Below are 20,212 nucleotides of genomic sequence, written 5' to 3' on the forward strand. Positions count from 1 at the left end.
GACTAATGGACTTTTTGAATATTAGTCATAGCACAATAGTCATCAAGTCAAAAGTTCTTGATTAGTTACTGATAACTAAATGACAAATAGTTGGTCACAGCTCTAAGTAATCGTTAGCTATTGCTTATTAGTTAATTAGTAGTTGATGATCAGTCATCAATCTCTAGTCATCAGTCACTATTGTGCGATTAACATACATTAACATTATTAATTAGTTACCACTAACTAATCAAAAAGTTTTGACTAATGACTATTTTGCTATGGCTAACATTCAAAAAGATTATTAGTCGTTTTTAAAAATTAGTTGATTAATGCCCAACTCTGCTCTACACAACACACTTTTCGAAATCGTGACAGCGAACGAGAAGAAGTTACTCCGATCACGGTCAAAATATTTCTGCGATCTACATGCGACTTCCGCGCGAAATCTCTGCCCTCCCCTCCCATCATAAAATAATCGTTTGCAAGAAGACATTGATTTTTCGAGAATCACATGGATAATCGAGACCTGAGGGTAAATTTTTTATTTTTGAAAATTTATTTTCCTTCATAATATAATCATATTTAAACGCACATTTGTTTATAATCGGGATCCAGTTAATCTAGGTCCTAGTGTACCTGAAAAGGATGTTATACTAGACAAAAAACACACCCGGATTAGCTCCGAACTGGCTGATTATTTTACAACCACCCCGCTCCGACTACTTCAACCCCCACAGATGAACAACACGTGCGACAGACCCATCGAAGCGACGGGCGGACGTACACTTATAAATCACCCCATTGACATCCGAAGACAATACGAAAAGGAATTTCCTTGGCAGTTTCCCACTCCTCAACCGAAAGTACTTCCGACACACCCGTATCCAATTAATAAACGCTACATTTCCCTACCGAAATCCACCCTTAACCATTCAGGAAAAAAACCGAGATGACAATCGCAGAACTATTTTGATCGTGGCTGGATTAACTTCGCGTTCGCTGTCACGATTTCGGAAAGTGTGTTGTGTATAAGTGTGATGTTCCGTGCTTCTAGTTATTAAGACGTATTCGCTTAAATTGCAGTATGCTGTGGATCCCATCGGTGGAACAGAATACTTTGTAAGTATATTTTACATTAGTACTTTATAATGTAGAATTAGTACTCTTACGTATAAACAATGAATATGTATAAAGTTTTCTCTCATATTTTGGAACTTCAAATTAATAATCTGAATAGGCAGGAAGACGATAACTTGAGACGGGCCAGCGACAAATGTCTTTTTAAATTTCGTTTCGTGCTAGGGTTGCCACATCTTCTATATTTGATATGAGTCTTCTATATTTGAACTTGATCACCTATATCATATTTTAATGGTATATAATTTTCAAAAATCTCTGTTTGAATAAAAAAGTTTAAAATATGCTGTGTACCTATTTTACTTGAACTCCTATATTTTGAGCCTATCTCATATATACATAATTGCAGTTTTCACTACTTCTTCTATATTTGGATAAAACATTTCTGGCAACCCTATTTCGTGCACACAATCATCTTCTGTTTCATCGCTACGGTCGGTATTAGGCTTTTGTCTATACGTATAACTTCACACAATCTGCAAAACCTTTAGCAGCTTGTATCTCGGTAACTATTTGTTTGCGAAATATGGTTCCTTTCTTAAAAACAAACTTTAACAAGTATTTTCTTTGGCATGAAACAATTTTGCGGCAAGTTTCTTTTACAAATGTTCGCCGATCCAGAGGTGTAGATTCGGGTTAACTTTACTTTACCGGACTCAAAAATGCCTTTCTCCTATAAACCCCGACAGATCGACAACACGTGCGACGGGCCCATCGAAGCGACGAGCGGATTACCCTTATAAATCTCGTTATTGACGACCGAAGACAATACCAAAAGGAATTTCTGTGACAGTTTCCCCACTTCTCAACCTAAGGTCCTTCCGACACACCCCCAATTAACAAACATTTCCCGACCTAAATCCGTTTTTACACATTCACGAAAAACCGAGGTGACAGCCGCAGAACTATTTTGACCGTGGTCGGAGTAACTTCTTCCCGGTCGCTGTCACGATTTTGGAAAACGTGTTGTTTTGTGCTTCACACTTATTAAGATGTATTAGCACAAATGACAGTGTCCTGTTGATCCGACGGAGGAACAGAAGTTTCTGAAAATTTGTTTGACATTAGTATTGTATAGCCGAGGATTAATATTCTTATGGGCTGCTCTTTACTTTAGCGAACTACAAATGTTGTGACCTTCTGCTACGCATTATGATGCATTTGGTATGCAATCCAGCCGGCTGCAAATCAAAGTTTCGATCCTGTAGGATCAATAGTTCAGGAGTTATGCTTGCTTAAAGTTGAGCAATCTGCAGTGTTTTTGACAGGTAAGGGTGCCGCCATATTGGTTTGTAATGACGACCGCAAGTAGCTTACCGAGCAGAACCGCCGGTCCTTGCCGCCCCCTCCCTCGACCTAATCACCAACCAACCAATGAATTATTCTACTCGGTAATCGGCGCGCAATCGTCACTATAAACCAATATGGCGGCGCCCTTACCTGTCAAAAACATTGCAGATTGCTCAACTTTAAACAAGTATAACTCCTGAATCATTGATCCTACAGGATCGAAACTTCGATCTGCAACCACCCCGGGTACAAATCTACTGGATTACATAACAGATACATCATAATTTATAGGAGAAAGGCACAAATTTTGAGTCCGGTAAAGTAAAGAGCAGCCGTAGATTCACACCCCTACGACGGATGACCATTGCATTTTGTACACCTTGTACATATGTGTAGGTAAATAGCAATTTGTAACGTTAATTTTAAAGAATCAAGGGATGGTACGTTTCAGTCTGACGAATTTAATAATGGAATATTGTCAATTGTTGCCTACAGTTCAAATGAGCATTTCAGATTTTTTATACCATCTTTAATGAACTGGATTTGCAGTAGATTGCATTTAAATTGAATTTAATCAACCCTCGGATATAGTGAACCATTCTTGCAACTATATTTGAAAAAAATTGTTAAATAACATGATCTTTCACTAAGCTCTTCAATTGTTGTAATAAAATACTATGAGCACGTGCTTCGTATGTAGGGGTTCCTTCGCTCAGCTCGGCTCTATAATTGCATAAATGTACCGCAAAAGACAAAAGGGAGCACAAAAGAATGGGGATGATGGCCAGTTCGCCAGTAATTCGACAGAATTTGTAGATCAAGCAGGAACAATAATTCTCTCCAGACGCGTAAAATTTCGGCTTGTTCCTTAGCGGGCTGACCACGCGATTCATCATTTGAAACGTGTCTGGCCCCGTAAATTGCGACGTCTCCGGATTCGTTTCGCTTCGATTCGATTCGATTTCGCCGCGAAATTTCGGCTGGGGACCGAGAAACGGGAATGAGGCTTCGCGGTCTGAAATAAATTAAAAGTCGACGAAACCCGGTTGTGCCTCAGGTTGGAACAAAGGCTCCGCTCCGCTCTGTTCCGCTCCGCTCCGGCCCGAAGCGACGTAGAAATATCGGGACAAATCGCGTTGCGTAAGTCGGCCAGCGTCGTCGGCGTCTCCGTCGCGTCGGCCGCCTCCTTTTTATTTCCCGGAAATTTCGCCATCAAATTTATTCGGCTAGCAGCGCCATGGGCGAAAGGATGACAGAAGCTCTGGCGTGCACGCTAGTTCGTGGTCGACGTGAATTTTTATCGGGGCAATTACTGCTTCATACAGGGTGTCGATTCGAAAACCAAAACCATAAGAAAAGCTATTTCTCCTTTTCTGTTGACCAAATTAATTTCTCTAATTTCTGTTCTTTCATATATTTTGCAATTCGGTAATAAATTCATTTAATATTAAATATATAAGAAGTCAAACAAATCGGATTCGCATTATTTTCTTATGTACTACCATCATTCTAATTTACCTATGATCAATTCTCATATAAATAAGGGACGGTTTCCGAGGTCATTTGAAGCGAACATTTTTGCAAATGAAAATGTCGCTTAAAAAATGATCTCACGATCCTTTCAAGAAACACGAACATTTTTGGAACACCCATGCATATTAGACACGGGATGAATATTAGACACGCGGGCTGCTCTTTTTCTTGCGTAACCGGAAATGTTTGCCTTATTAATATGTAATCCAGCAGATTTGGGAGAGAAAATGTCAAAAATCCAAGTTTCTATCCTAGGAGATCAGTGGTTTAAAAGTTACAAATGTTTAAACTTGACCAATTTTGACAGGTAGGGGCGCCGCTATATTAGTGTGTACTCAGACATCGTCCAATGAAACAAACAATTTTTAAATTCGTAAATTTTTTCTTATTTTTTTGTTATGATGCTACAAGCCGGAAAACATAAAAAAAATAATCAAGATTTTGAATTTCCTTTGCGTGTGCCCATAATTATATTCATACTGATTAATATACTACTTCATTTGTTTTTATACGATCAGGAAGACTGGAATTTTCCAAACATGCTCTCTAAATAAATATGTAACTCATGTAATGTTTATTATTTTTATTTTTAAAAATTCACGCTCGTGTGTACTTTAAATACCAACAACCATGTGTACAAAATCCTAATGCAAAAGGTTCGATAGTTTTCGTGAAAAAATTCCTAAAAATTCGTGCAAAAACAGCTTCGATATAGATCCTTAAGGTTTAAAAACGAAAATGAAAAGAAAAATGAATTTTTAAAAAGGTCAAACCAGACTATCGCCTTGAAGAAGGTTTTCTGGCTATTTACACTCAGTAAAATAAGTCTTCGTACACCCTTTAAAATAGAATAACTTTTTTATAATTATACCAAATGACCTGATGTTTTGTAAGCAATTAGAAGCATTGGTTTACTGAATGATGTGCAAAAAATATTTTCCAAAAATTAGAATTATTTTTCTTATTTGGGCCCTTAATAAAAATTTAAAATATATGTTTTGTAGATCTATAGTAGTTACACACCTGCTGAAAATTTGATCGAAATCGATTGACATACACATGAGCTACAAGCGGTTAAAATAGGTGAAAATCGTAGTTTTACACGACTTTTGATCAGTTTCTGCTTAAAATCCACAGAATCGTACATCTTTCTACAATACATATATTTTAAATTTTCATTAGAGACCCAAATAAAAGTTTTAAAAATGCTTTTTTTATTTTTGCATGTAACCTGATCAATTGTAACTTTTGGAAAATCCTTTTTGCACATCATCTAGTATACCAATGCTTCTAATTGCTTACAAATAATCAGGTCGTTTGGTACAATTATAAAAAAGTTAATATGTTTTTTTCTATCGATCGTATTTATTGATAATAAATCTTTAAATGTTTTCGGCACTATATACGGTTCGATCTTTTGTTACGAACAAAGCAATTTTGCTAATTTAGTCAAACATAATCAACGTTTCGATCCCGGTTTGGATCTTTTTCAAGATTAATAATTTGAATTGCGTGTGTAAAATAAATATGTTATAAATATGTAATGTTTTTCAACATTTTTATATCATATTTATTTTACAGACGCAATTCAAATTATTAATCTTGAAAAAGATCCAAACCGGGATCGAAACGTTGATTATGTTTGACTATATTAGCAAAATTGCTTTGTTCGTAACAAAAGATCGAACCGTAGCGCCGAAAACATTTAAAGATTTATTATAAAAAAGTTATTCTGTTTTAAAGGGTGTACGAATGCTTATTGGACTGAGTGTAACTTTTCCATAAAACATTTGGAATTTCCTCGTTAGTCTTTTTCATCGTAGTATAATTGGCTCATACGGGTTTGCCAGGTAATTACAATGCGATTCAGTTTCAGTAATCGATCGGCCACAAATTACCGAACAATCAGGTTAAATGCATCTGTATGTAGGTACCTATGTGTTAAAAGTCGGCCAGTTTCTTGACAAGGTCATACAGGGGGGAATGGAATACATTGTAATTCCGTAGTGTCGAGGAAAGTTAATCGATTCCAAATGGTCGGACGTAATTCATCGGTTCGAGGATAATTTTGTCGAATTCCGATGCGATGGTTCGCGGCCGATTTTCGCCCGGGCCCGATCGATGCCCTTCGGCCTCGCGCCCGAGAAATTTCATTCCCGATTCGAGATACTTTTCGGGACCAACTATGTAATTTTGATTCGTTATTCCGCGAAACTCGAGGAACTCCACGGTAATTGGCCAAATTGCCAATCCTGCCAATCAATCGTTAAATATCAAGGATAACCTGGTCCCGTTCCCGTGTGCTCGCGTCTGGTTAGTCACCTGCGTTGCTGTTGTATCCGTTTTCTGCTCACGTGTGTATAACGCAGACAGTTATGCGGTTGTAATAAGATGGTGCTTGGACTCGCGTGTGCGTTTTAAACGACAAGATAAAAATTGACACCGTGACAGCTGATATTCTACTAAAAGGGGACTTGCGATGATAGAGGGCAAAAAACGATCATTAAATATTGAATTGGTATGATCAACGCGGAGACTTTTTCCCGTTGCATTACGGTTTTTATCTCCATTAATTATGACATTGTTTAATTTCTATCTTGTTACTAAGGAATCTAAGCCGTGCAACTTTAATGATATACAGTTGCCTCGGATAGCAAGATAACGATCGTAATTTGTGGGGAAATAAATATAATTATGTTTAATATCGGGTTGTTGCAAATGTTATGAAGCGTTTTGATCAAGAAACACTGTTACAATCTTCATGCTTAATATACAGGGTGTCCCAAAGATGTTGCACTTCCTTGAAAGGGGGGATTCCGGAGGTAATTTGAAGTAACTTTTTCCTTTTGCGACAATGTTCTCCGAGGCTTTGGAAAGTTACTTCAAATCACCTCAGGAATCTTTCAATGGAAGTACATTTTTTGGCACACTATGTGTACCGATTGTTATTAAAAATAATTTATTAGAGTTTCCCCCTGTTAGTATTGATTCTTCGAAAATCAGGTACGAACTGTTGCAAGGAAATTGTTCCGTGCAAGCGGCACTAGCAAGTCGATCACCCAGTGTGTGTTGTTCCAGTTTATCTGCCAGGAAATACCGTTTCCATCGAGAATGATGGTGGTTGATGGTTCGTTTTACAAATCAGCATGACCATTGCCACAATTATGCGGCTGTTCGAATTGAACCCGACGAGATCGAAGAGTCCACGAGAACGGCGTCTGCGAAAGTTCTGAGGAAGCCCATTTCGACTTAGCAATCTCGCCCGGGCAATTTCCACTTTTCCAATTCTTTTCTCTGGCCGCATCGCCGGTGTTTCCCCGCGTGGTCGTGACTTTTCCACGCAACTCGAAGTCGTAAAGTCCCCGGCCATAGGCGAAGCTGGGGTGGCTATCGATTTCGTGTGTTTCCTTTCGGAAATTACCTTGTTTTTTTTCCTCTCCCCCAACGTGTTTCGAGCCACGGGAAAGATCGATACGATATCGTGATACCTCCTGATCACGCTGGGTGGCCTCCGCGACCTGCCACGCTCTACGAATCTGCCTTAATTCGCTACCTCTGTATCGGTTTTAATCTCAACAGTTTGATGAACGCGCGCGCAAAACGAAAACCTTTCTTTGTGACGAGGATTTTTTCTCCAATTTTCTATTCGAGTGCAAGTTTTTACAAATACGTAATTTCATCATTTCAGTTTCATAAAAGGTAGAGTTGGTCACGAAGCCAAGTGCACACGAAGCGCTCCACCTATTCATTAGAGGAGACCGGGGCTAAAAGTTCCCGGGGTAAGTTGTTCCGATCATTATTTATAAAAAAGGAGAACGCGCGATTCGTTTTCAGTTGCTTTTTTATAGAGGTGTGTAAAGACACTCTGTGTGTTTTTAACGAAGGCTTAACCACTCGAAGCAATTTTAATTCGAAAATCAAGACATTTCTGTCAACGCAGATCATTTTTATTCTGTGTAATCATTTTTACATTGTGTACATCAAACTTAACTAATTTTCTCATAAAACAGATGAACTTTTCACAATTTATAGAATACAAACGAATTTAATAATATTAAAACTGTTTTGAATAATGATGTGGCAATTTTTACTGGCGCCTCAGAGTCACCATTCGAGAGTGCAGATAAGTAAATATTATTCGATCCTTACTTTTTGGTCTACTTCGAGTATTTGATGTCGATGTTACCGATTCTTTTATCTTCGATCAAATGACATTTAAATTGAGCATGTTGTAATAGGTTTTATAATAGTTATTTCATTACTATCACTAAAATATTGTTGTAGACTTCCACATATATCAATTGGGGCAGATTATTACTGTGACAAAAGGTCAGAAATTTTTTTGTATTGTATTATATTCTACTTGTCAAGCTTTTGTGGTTATCACTAGACTGCGGAGTTTATGCATTCATGATAAAAATGAGTAGATCAAATACAAACTGGAAACAACATTTACATTTCGAAATGTTGTTACATTCTTTTCATCTGCTTGCAATTATTCAGAAAAGAAATTAAATGTCCGTATAGCTTCTGTGTCTTGGAATTAATATAAAAAATGTTTACTTTGCATAAAGATCCGCAGTGTAGTTCTCACTTTCTATTAATCGCAACATATCTTCTAACGAAACACAGAAAGTGATATTATATCGCCGAAAGGTTATTCTAAAATATCATGCTATATTTCATAACTTTAAATAATAACAGGTGTAAAAATAATTCGATCTTTTTAGGAGAAGTAGAAAATCATGATTGTCACTGTACATTATGTGACACCTGGTAGCAATAGTGTTAACAACTTATATTGGAACAACATATCTCACACATGATAATCACGTTGATTCAAAAGTTAATTGCATGTTTCCTGTTCATGGTTTGACCATTTTATTTTGATAAGGGTCTTACATACTTCTTAAAGTGATCATTTATCAGTTGTCACCGGATCTTTATGCGAAATAAGAATTTTCTACCTGAATTGCATCAAATTGGAGTAAAACAGGAATTTATTTTCTTTTTTAATATGTTTTTAATAGAGGTTGAAAATAATATAATAGTATTTTCAAATTCTTACCCTAACTACGTAATAGAATCATGCATTGCGCATCAACACTAGCTGACCCGTCTGTCATTCTAACTCGTGGTCACTTTTGCAGAGTTAGTGGGTCGTTCGGAAAAAGGGGAAAATCTTGTGGATCTGGAAAGAACGAGGAAGGGACCGAGAAGAGGAACGACGAGAGAGTAACGCTTTAAATCGCTCGGCAGGGACGAGAGGACACGAGAGGAGCGAGGTCTAGCTCGCCTCGTAATCCAGACAGATGGGACTCGTTAATGGGACGCGCGAGTAATTTGCAAGAAATCTAATAACACCGTGAATGTCTTTCTCTCTCTCTCTCTCTCTCTCTCTCTCTCTCGCTTTTACTCTCTCCCTCTCTATTCTTCTGTTCCTCTCTTGTTCCCTTTCTCGGCCCATAATTCGTGGCTTGACTTTTCCCCCTTGCTGGTCGTCGTTGGCCTCTCTCTAATGACAATACACGGCGAGAGCACCCCGCTCGTGAAAATTAAAATTCGCCCTGAAGCACTGCTAGATCGCACGCACCCGCGCGCGCGCAAGCAAGCAAGCACACATGCTGGACATCCTTCGCGTGATAGCTAACCAATGAAGAGGCATGAAACTGTGTGCGTGCGTCAACTAACTGCAGTTAATGATGGGCATTTGGTTCATTCTTTCGCGAGGCTCTCAGCGATTCAGTTGCAAACTACTATTAAATATCATTCATGAGCTGGAAAAGTATACTTGTGGAACGGATAGCGTTGTACGAAAGAGTTTAACGCTTTATGAGACAGTGAATTTTACGTGTATCAATTTTTCATGGAATGCAGAATAATCGCCAGATAAGTTCTTCCCACTCTACCTTCCCCTTCTACCACGCTTTGCCCCCACGCTTCTGCCGCGGCCCGGTCACGTGACGCGTTTCATTTCGCATGTGTCACAATGTCACGTGACTAATTCGCTATTGGTGAAGAAAGGGGTAACTTTTTCCCTTCAATTCGTGTCAATTCCACTGGTCTGGCGACTCTTACAGAATGTTGTGAAGTTATTATAAAAATGAAGGCTTTGCAGCGATAATGAGGTATCTTATTAAGGAGGTACAAGGAGGTACACCTTTTTTTATTAAAAAATGAATTAGCTATTAATAATAAATATAGCAGTTAATATTGGTAGTGCGACAAAGAGGAAACTCCTGAGGGCACTATTACTATAATATATTTACTATATTATAATATCATTATAATATAAATAATTATTATTGTTAAATATATTATGCATTAGAGCAATGACTACACTACAACATACTCTTCGTTGCAATTTTTTCAAAATTTCTTTTTCACGTCGTGTAGTAAACTAATTGTTCTAACTAAATGAAATGTTATGAAGAAAGACGTAAACATTGCAGGTCTCAAGTGGAACAAACATTTTTTTAGAAAATGGCAGGCCATGCATCGTATGTTCTCAATTGTAAATCTGCATAGGAAATTTTAACATTGCATGGACAGTACGTAGCATTAGATATAAACGATTTAGTTTGTTCAGTGCAGAAAATGAGTCGTGAAAAAAGTGAAGTACGTGTGAAATGAAAACCGGTCTAGAACTGTTTCAAGAAAAGTCTTCCATTGTCAAAATTGCTAGTCTTAAATCGAAACGTAATCAGTAGACTACGGATGTTTATGCAAAATATAAAGTTTGTGCATAGATTGCAAGACATAGAAGCTAAATATAAATTTATATTCTTTATTAATAATTTTAATGCGGTGAAAATAATATGTATATTAATGCTCTTGAAGTCTTTTAATACTTTCACTGTTTTAAATTGCACTCGCTCGTTTTTGTTATAAATGCATAAAATCCGGAGTCTAGTAACCAGTAAATTTATTTGGAATCCAGATAATTAGGATTTAAAGGCTTAGGCTGCAAAACGATGCATGTACAAGAAATTCCATTCATGTTACTACAAAATAAAAATTAACAAATTAAGAGGTAGTTTTACCTTTTTGCCCGTGATTGTAGTATACTTGAGTGAATTTTGTTTGTCACCGGTTCCACTCGAATCCATCGCCGTTCGGGGACTGGGCTGCCGCATGCCGGGCTGCCGTGTGGGTGCATGCGATGCAACTTCGTGGCACCGCATAGAAGCGAAAAGGTGCGCGGTCGGGGGTAAAAGGAGCAGGACTCGTTAAGCAGTTTGCAGTTCGTCCCGGCCTTTTTTTCAAGGCGCGCCTTTAATGTAAACATATTCCGCGAAGAGATCGGCATCTTCTTCTGTTTCGCCTCCTTTCTCTGTTTTCTACCGGCTCCGCTCTCGTGGTTCTTTTTCCCGCCAGTAGAACTATTCTATTTTTGCTCTCTGTCCTCGTTCCTCCCGCGTTCCCCTTTTTTTCCACCACACGGACTCTCACATTTTGTTTCGCGCGTCTTTGTTCTTTTGGAGAATCAGCTTTGCGGCCCCAGTGGTCCACCCACGAAGATCGATCTGCGGATCGATGCTCGACCGAACGGTGATCTTCCAAAATGGCGTCGAGCGACGAATTCTCTTTTGAGAATTGTTTCCTGGTTTGCGATATACATAGTAGGCTACCAACAGTTTAGTATTGTCGCATCACTGGCATAAGTATTCGATTAAACAAATCAAGTGACGATCATTATAATTATTTATATACAGTCGACGCGATCAAATTAGTAAGGCTACACTACGTTAAATATATTTATTGTACATGTGGTGGATAATGTTATTCACAATAATACTAAATGTTTACTTATGATTTAGAAATATCAAACTTCATTAAAATGTTAAATATTGGAATCATCAACTGATGCAAAAGAATTTGATTACTGTATTTGATGAGGAAATTTTGTTCTTTGACGATAATGAAAATATGCATTCGCGTTTTGAAAAATATGTTTTTAAACAATTGTTACAGTCCAGTAGACTTTATAATTTTATCTAAGAGAACAACTAAATATTAATTATGACTAGACGGCGGATCTTTATACAGAATAAAAATTTTCTATCTGACTTGCAACATACTGGAACGAAATAGCAATTCATTTTTTTTTTCTTAATACAGTCAAACCTGTTTTTGTGCGGTCTTTTTTTATGCGATTCTTTTTGTGCGATTTTTTTTTATGCGTTGTATATAGAATATCGAGATACTGTTCGCCATATGTAAGTTCGCCGCGAGGTTAGGTCAATCTCAACGGTGTTGCCATCACTTTATTAAGAATTATTAAGAATTATTAAGAACTATTATTTAATAGTTAATGTCATTTAATATTATCTCGTCGGTGGTTGAAGCTAGTTCTGATCCATGCCACAGATTTAATAACAGTAAAGTGGGTTCTGTTTCTCAACTCTAATATCTTCAAGTGACGAAAGCGATTTCGAACCAGTTCATCACAAGAATATGCGCGTTTTGGATGTACATTTTGAAAATTTCTCCATGTTTAAAATGAGAAATTAAATTTTTTTTAAATGTTTCCATGTGTAATTTAATTATTTATTTTGTTGGGAAAGCACTTTCTCGCTATTTCGTAAAGCTTTGATATATTTTCTAAGTGAGACTGTTTTTATGCGGCCCCTCTCCACCGCATAAAAGCTTTCTTTAATATGTTGTGAAAAATGATTTGTTATAGCTATTTATGAAGTTTGTGAATATTTTTTTGTGCGGTTTTAAAAACAAGTTTGACTGTACGCGTAATAGGTTGAAAATAATATAACAGTATTTATAAATTCTTCTAATGTTTTTACTGTTTCAACCATCTACTGATGGCAAGTCGTACAACTTCTGTAGTTATGCCAACATTTCTATGAAATTTTGTTTAAAATGATCAGAACTATAAAGAATAAATAAGAAAAAGAACTATTTTTGAGAGTTTCGATACTTACCGCTGTTCTCCCTTGATCAGAAAACCACAATATCTCTGCAACGATATATTTCTCAGGCTTTGAGTAATATTCTTCGTCAAATATCCTTGGGCAGTTTCACGCCAGCTACGCCCTCGTTTATTCCTTGATCCGCGGTAAAACAATGTATTGCGAAAAGCGAAAGGAACAAACAATCCAGAAACGTAACGGCCGGCTCATGGAGATTAAGTGCCGATTAAAATTCATGGCGTGTCAGCCGGTATAATTCCATTTCGTAGGTGTTCGTGCAGATCGAGTTACCCGAGGCGGATTTCTTTTTCCACGGAGACGAGGGGTTCGGAACGGAACAGTCAGGAACCGTCGGACCGTTGACTCGCGGAGACAAACTTTTGACGTCGATTAAAATTGAAACGTGGCTCATTATCGATTCGTCACGCTAATCGAGCGTGAGGAGCACGACTTACGGATTCCGCTTGTATCGTGTTACGCCGCGATCCGCTTGTTTCCTTGGACCAAGGACGGCCAGGACGATGATAATGCAAGATGATCGTTCCGACGATGCAGACTCGGAGAAGTCTTCAAATTCGTTCGAGTTATCTGATTACTGGTGAAACAGTACTGCGGGCTGGATTAATTCTCAGCTTAAGTTTCTCGTTACCGGGAATCATCGAAAAGTCGAACTCGCTGATGCGAGTGCGTCGACGCACAGTGGTCCGAGCGGTCGATCTAGCAGTTCACAAAGATTTTAGCCAGGGTTGGGCAAAAATTTCATCAACGATTGACGAATAAATTTGTGCTTTAATCGTTAATCGCAATTAACAATTAATCTCCTAGTTTAGTCGTTAATTGCGCGGTTAACGATTAAATATTAAATACTTATAAATCGCTATTTGCGGTTAACGATTAAATACCTATAAATCGCTATTTGCGGTTAACGATTTAACCCTTTGCACTCTTCCGATCTAGAATATTTCCATTCCCTTTGATTTTTTAAATTTTATGGATATGCAATTGCTATGAAACCTCATAAAATATCTAAATGTTTAGTAATTGATTAGACACCTACATATTTAGTAATGTAAACAATAGTTTCAATAATGGTACAGCAGTAGATCGCCAAATTCAAACTTCGATTTCTAGAATCAGAATAGGGCACTCAGAACTCGGAAATAACCAATTCATTTTTGTTAAATAAAAAAGAAAACACGAACTGCGATATACATATGTAAAGTACCAGTTAACATGAATCATCTAATAATAGAACGCAAAAAATATGAGAATGAAAGGAAAAATGCTATGTTGCTTGGTCCTTACTCATTCTGGTAGGTTCTGAGGAGTATATCGCCGGTCTTGCCCAGTATATCAAGCATACAAATATGTACAAAATATTGTAAGGAAATGTACCGTGTTGCTAATGACCTTTGATGTTGAAGTAACATTAAAAAAATAAATTAAAAAGAAAAAAGTTATTAGTGGCGCCTCAGAGTCGCCACTCGAGTGCTAAGGGTTAATCGTTAATTGGGAATAACGGTTAAATTTCTACTTTAGTCGTTAATTGCGATTAACGATTACATTCCTTTCAATTGTCATCGTCAATCGGATAATTGATTAATGATTAACTGCTGAAACTTCGAAATGAAATACGGAATCAAAACTGTATGAATACTGAAAAAAATGTAAACTGAGTTTTTGTTGAGATATATTTCTGTCAATTCTCCATCTCCGCTCTCTGTCTCTCTATCTCCCTCCTTATTACAATTTATGGATAGACCGTATGGCGATTAACTTCATCAATCGATTGAATCGGTCTCCGATGTTTCGATGATTTCCTCTTTTAATCAACGATTGCCGATTAACTTCATCAATCGATTGAATCAATCGCCGATTTTTCAATGATTACTATTTTAATCATACACATTAATCAATCAATCTTAATTAAATTTAATTTAATTTAAATTTAATCGATTAATGCCCAACTCTGATTTTAGCACTATTTGAAAATTGGATGGTACTTATAACAATGCAGGTCGTTGGATTCGTTTTGACATCAGCTACAATATCAAAGTCAAAAATATATATTGATTGTTAATAATTAAAGGTGACTGATTTTTTATAGGATAAACATATTTTAAAAAATTTGTTTAATTTTCAGCACTAAACGATTTTGACGAGTCTCCAATGTTAAATTAGTTGACGATGGAAGAGCATATTTTTAATGGATTTAAAAATCAGCACAAGGTAATAGCGTATATTTTCTGCAATTATATTTATTGAGCTTGTTACCCAAACGTCGGAAACAATTTATTTTCTGCGCCAAATATCTGTTAGTTGATTTATTGGATTGATGTACTACCTATTTTTGAAGTGCTCGCGAAATATGTTTAACACGTTTTTTGAGAGAGACTGTTAAATCACAATCCTAAAATGTCGTAACATTATTATTTCATGGAAATTCTATTTCTTATTATTTCATGGAGATTCTAGTAAATCGTTTTGCTTTAAAAGAACATTTAAAATGAACATTGATAGACAACATATTTTCATTTTTTGACAAAAATGGTAGTCGTTTTATAAAGGGGCTGAAATGCTATCAGGTTACGATTTCATCATTATATTTAAATATGTGTACCCATCAAAACTTTTGTATTTACATAATAATTCCTGTGACACCCGCATTTTTCCTTGTCAAATTTTGCATAAACTACGTACACGACTCCGACAGATGAATATTTTATAGAAATATAGACAAATATAAACGAGCGGAAGACATTCGTTTCGAGATATTCGTACAGATAACTGCACCTCCCGGCTCTCTTAATTAATAAAGTTAGCTTTTGTGACAACCACATTAATTCTCGTAACGTTCTGCGTTGACTATGCACGCCGTGATCGTAATCGATGGAAACAATCTTGTATCTCTAGTGAACCAACTGCTTTCATTTGCATCATTGTAAATTATGTTTAGATCCAATAAACACAATAAAATGTCCATATCAAAAAACTTATCAAAACATATGGACCGTTAAATGTGGCATGTTACATTTACAGTGGGTGTAAAATGTATTCGTACGCCCTTTAAAACAGTCAACAGTTTAAGCGTCAATCGATTTCGATGAAATTTTTCGCACGTGTACAACTAACATATGTATATCTACAAAACATATATTTTAAATTTTCACGTTAAGAGCCCAAATAAAAAAGTTTTAAGAAATGCCTTTTTTATTTTTGCATGTACCCGTGTAAATTATAATTTTTGGAAAATCTTTTTTGCATATCATTTCGTAAATCAATGCTTCTAATTGATTATACAAAATCAGGACGTTTGGTAAAATTATAAAAATGTTATTCGATTTTAAAGGGCGTACGAATACTTTTTACACTCACTGTATATGTAAATATGAGATATTTACTAGCCAGTTCAGTTTATTTTCAGCCTTGATAGCCCTGAATAATTAAATTATCACCAACAATGTAGAACTTTATATAATTTATGAAATACTTATTATTAGATTGCGGTATAATAGAAATTGTTTTCATCAATTACACCAAGCTGAGATTGAATAAAACTATATTACTTCTCCTGATAATTATAATATGATAACAGCGGCATAACAGTATTCAATAAGAAATGCATAAAATTCCACTCGTATGGACAAAAATTGCATAAGAATACTTAAATTCCTCAAATTACCTTCAATTTTTCATATTTTTTGTGACATTAAGTCTAATCTATAAGAGATATAGCCACCGCAACTGTTCAATAGCATATTTCTTTTGTAACAGGATATGAACTCATCACAAGCGTGTCGTAATTAAAAGCTGAACGCATTTGTCGATCCGGTATCAGCAAGCGTTGGTTACCATAAAACGTTACTCACTCTAGGACCCATTAATATGTCTCGCGGCGCTCGTGTTAATCACCAATTTTATCGTCATTAACGCTTCTTCGCCGATTAACTCGAGCTGCCGCACATTCTCAACACAGACACCGGACCATCTTGCACGAAACGTCGTTGCAAATTAATGGTCAATTCGGTGGAACGTACTTGCGGTCCAGCGCAACAATGAATGACAGTGAACTTTCCTTAAACGATGTTTCTACTTTAGTTATCGTTAAATTGTCCAACTGTATGTAATTATAATCTGGAAAATCACAGAAATGTTATAAAACACAGGTAAATCGAAATTCATTTATTTTTTAAATAATTTGAATACGTTGAGAACAGTTTAACAGAATTTCATTAATTTTTCTGACGTTTTTAATGCATATTCTCAGTTTAATCAATCTATTTCACTGTCTAGTAATAATATTTAACACTTATACTATTTTTAATTCATTGAAATCGTTCGTGGTTCTATACGAAAATTAATAATTTAACAATTTATATTGTAGTGTACTTATTGTGAAACTCAATTTTTAAACTGATAATGAGAATTGACCACACACTTCCTTTATGCTTTTTTCTGATGGGAAACCCAATGAATTTCTACAAAATATCTTATCACCTTTCGTTTTTTATAATATTACTTTTGATATATTTCTTATCGAAAACTTTTTATGTTAAACAGAGCCGGTTTAAGAATGTTTAACATTTAAATTGATGTGATATAAAGTATAAATATAGTATTTCTTGTTTCGACAATATGAAATTTGTCTTTCACAGCACTGTCTAGCTCTTTTAACCCAGATTTCTAAGTCTCGTCTAACAAGTTGACTCACCACTTAACCAACAGTTGTTAATATTAGCTTCAATCAGAAGACCGGCATGTTTCGGAGAAATGCGTTATGAAATATAATACATTAAGACAGAAAAATGCGCAGGATGCTTCGTTCGTTTTTTTAAGGTATTGTTGCCAAGGAAAGACTTCAATCTCTTCATATCCGAGGAAGATTTATTCCCGAAAAAATGTCTTTACAATAAATCTGTGTCAATTATACATATTCTGAAAATTTCATCAGCATCGGTAGATGAGGAAAAAAACTACAGGCATTGAAAGATGCCATCATTAGATTTATTTCAGTTATAGATTGAAAATCGTGAAAAACTTCAATTTTTACCATCTTTAAACGTTTGCAACGTTGACCGATTTTGATGAGATTTTCAGAGTATGTATAATTGACGCAGATCTACAAAATGTATTTTTAAAATGTTCAATATAGGCTCGCATAAGAAAGGTTGTAAACAACAACTTCTCTAGTATTTTCTCTGTAATTCCGACCAATTTCAATTTTCACAAAAAATTCTTTTCATGTCTTGTAGTAAACTAATTTCTCTAACTTCTCAAAAATATCTAAATCGTATGATCTGGTATTAAAAAAGTTATCGCGCTTTGAAAAGTGTGCGAATATTACTGTGATTCACTGTATTGTATATGGCGCGACGTGACAATAGAAATGTTAAAGTTCGCCATTAAGCCTTTCGCGTTCGTGGTAAAACAATCTCGAGTTTTTCTCAAGCAATCAACCGAGCGTGCTCACACTATACTTTCCGAAAACGAAAGAACTTCGGATTTCTGGTCGGTCGAAAGTAGGAAGATCCCTTAATGATCATTTCAGTGGAACGGTACCGGTGGTCCGACGCGACGGCGACCGAGAAAGCAGAACAGAAGAAGAGAAGAAGAAGAGGAGGCTGGCTGAAGAAGCGAGCCAGTCGGTCAAGGCCCCGCGGCAAGTAGCCAAGAGTCGCGCGGTCGAAAACTAATCTATCCCACACCTCGGCCAGCAGCCAGCTTGGGGAAAAACAAAATTCGAAATGGCCTGCTAAACAACGCTTTTAATGCGGTGCCACTAAGGCCCCTTGAGAGCCGGCCTCCGCGAGGGCCGCCCCTGTCTACCGAAATCGGACGACCTGCTGATCGAGAATTACCTGAAACCGATGTACCGTTTGATATAACGCCCGCCGCGATGCGATCCGATGCGATTTCGCCCCTGTCGATCTATGCTTCTTCCTTGCCGCTGATGGATCGCGGGAAACGATCAATTTAACCTGTTAAGTGGAGAATACGACTCGATTATAACTACTGATTAGCAAAATTGAACCAGCGTAACCGTTTTTCCAGATTATTATTTATGTGTTTATTAAAACGGGATCGCAAAAGCTTAAGGAGCATTTTACAGTCATTGAACTTAAAAAGCGATTAATATTGGGTTGGCAAATAAGTTCGTTCGGTTTTTTATATTGGAATAAATCACAAAAACCGAACGAACTTATTTACCAACCCAATATTTTCATTCTATTATATTTAATTTACTAGTTGCAACATTTTATTCTTGACTCAATTTGCACCAGCCCAAAACACTAACCAAGGAATATATATACATATATGCATTTTATTTAAGATGTTATTGATGCAATTTTTTTATTAGAATTACTCAGTAATATATGCGACTAATGTACAATGAGGACCAAAATTGAACCAGTGAAACCGTTTTACCAGGGTTATTATCTATGTGTTTATTAAAACGCGATCACAAAAAGCTCAAAGGCCATTTTACATTCATTGAACTTCAGAAGCAATTACCAATATTTTAATTCCATTACATTTAATTTACTAGTTACAGTGTTTTATTCCTGACTTAATTTTACATCAGTCCGAAATACTAACCAAAAAATATATTTTATATTTTATTCAAGAGCCTTGGACTGAGCTGATAGATGCAAATTGTTTTGGCATATTTGATGTTTTTTTAAAGAATTTTATTGATGCAATTTTTTAAAAACAAATCGTCACTTGATATCTACAAAATAATATATAAAATGTTTTTGATTGTAAAAGATGGAAGAACACTGTCATGGTCCATACCACACTAGATTATAATTTATCAAAAAAATGTAACTTTGTATTGTTAAAAAATTGTTATAAATTTAATACCATCAGTTGGGTAAACTGATAACGAATCGAACGAGCTATTTCTGAAATTGAACGGTCGATTAGTTTTTGAGTTACCTGCGACGTCAATTTGGTAAATGTGGTTCCGACTAAAACAAGTTTAAAGTTTCTAATGAAGTTTCGCGATATTTACAGCTGCAAGATCTATTTAAAAAGTTAGTCTACAGTTCTGGAACGATAGAATAAGACTTTCTCTTCCTTGAAAAGGTCTTGCTGGATGATCTTTTTTCGATTTTATTGAGTGCACGTAATATAATTTATGACGCTTTGTTCTCGATAGCCGTTTCTCATCATGGGAATTGGCGGATACTCTATACTGTTGTCCAATCGCAATAGTCATTCAGTACACCATTTTGGAAACCTATGTTAAATATTGTGGTAGCTAGATAGAACTCAATTTATTATTTTATTACTCGTTCATTTTTACTTTACTTTTATTATTTTAAATATGGCTAACTCGT

This window comes from Lasioglossum baleicum, chromosome 11, assembly GCF_051020765.1.
Source record: "Lasioglossum baleicum chromosome 11, iyLasBale1, whole genome shotgun sequence".
Taxonomy (NCBI): domain Eukaryota; kingdom Metazoa; phylum Arthropoda; class Insecta; order Hymenoptera; family Halictidae; genus Lasioglossum; species Lasioglossum baleicum.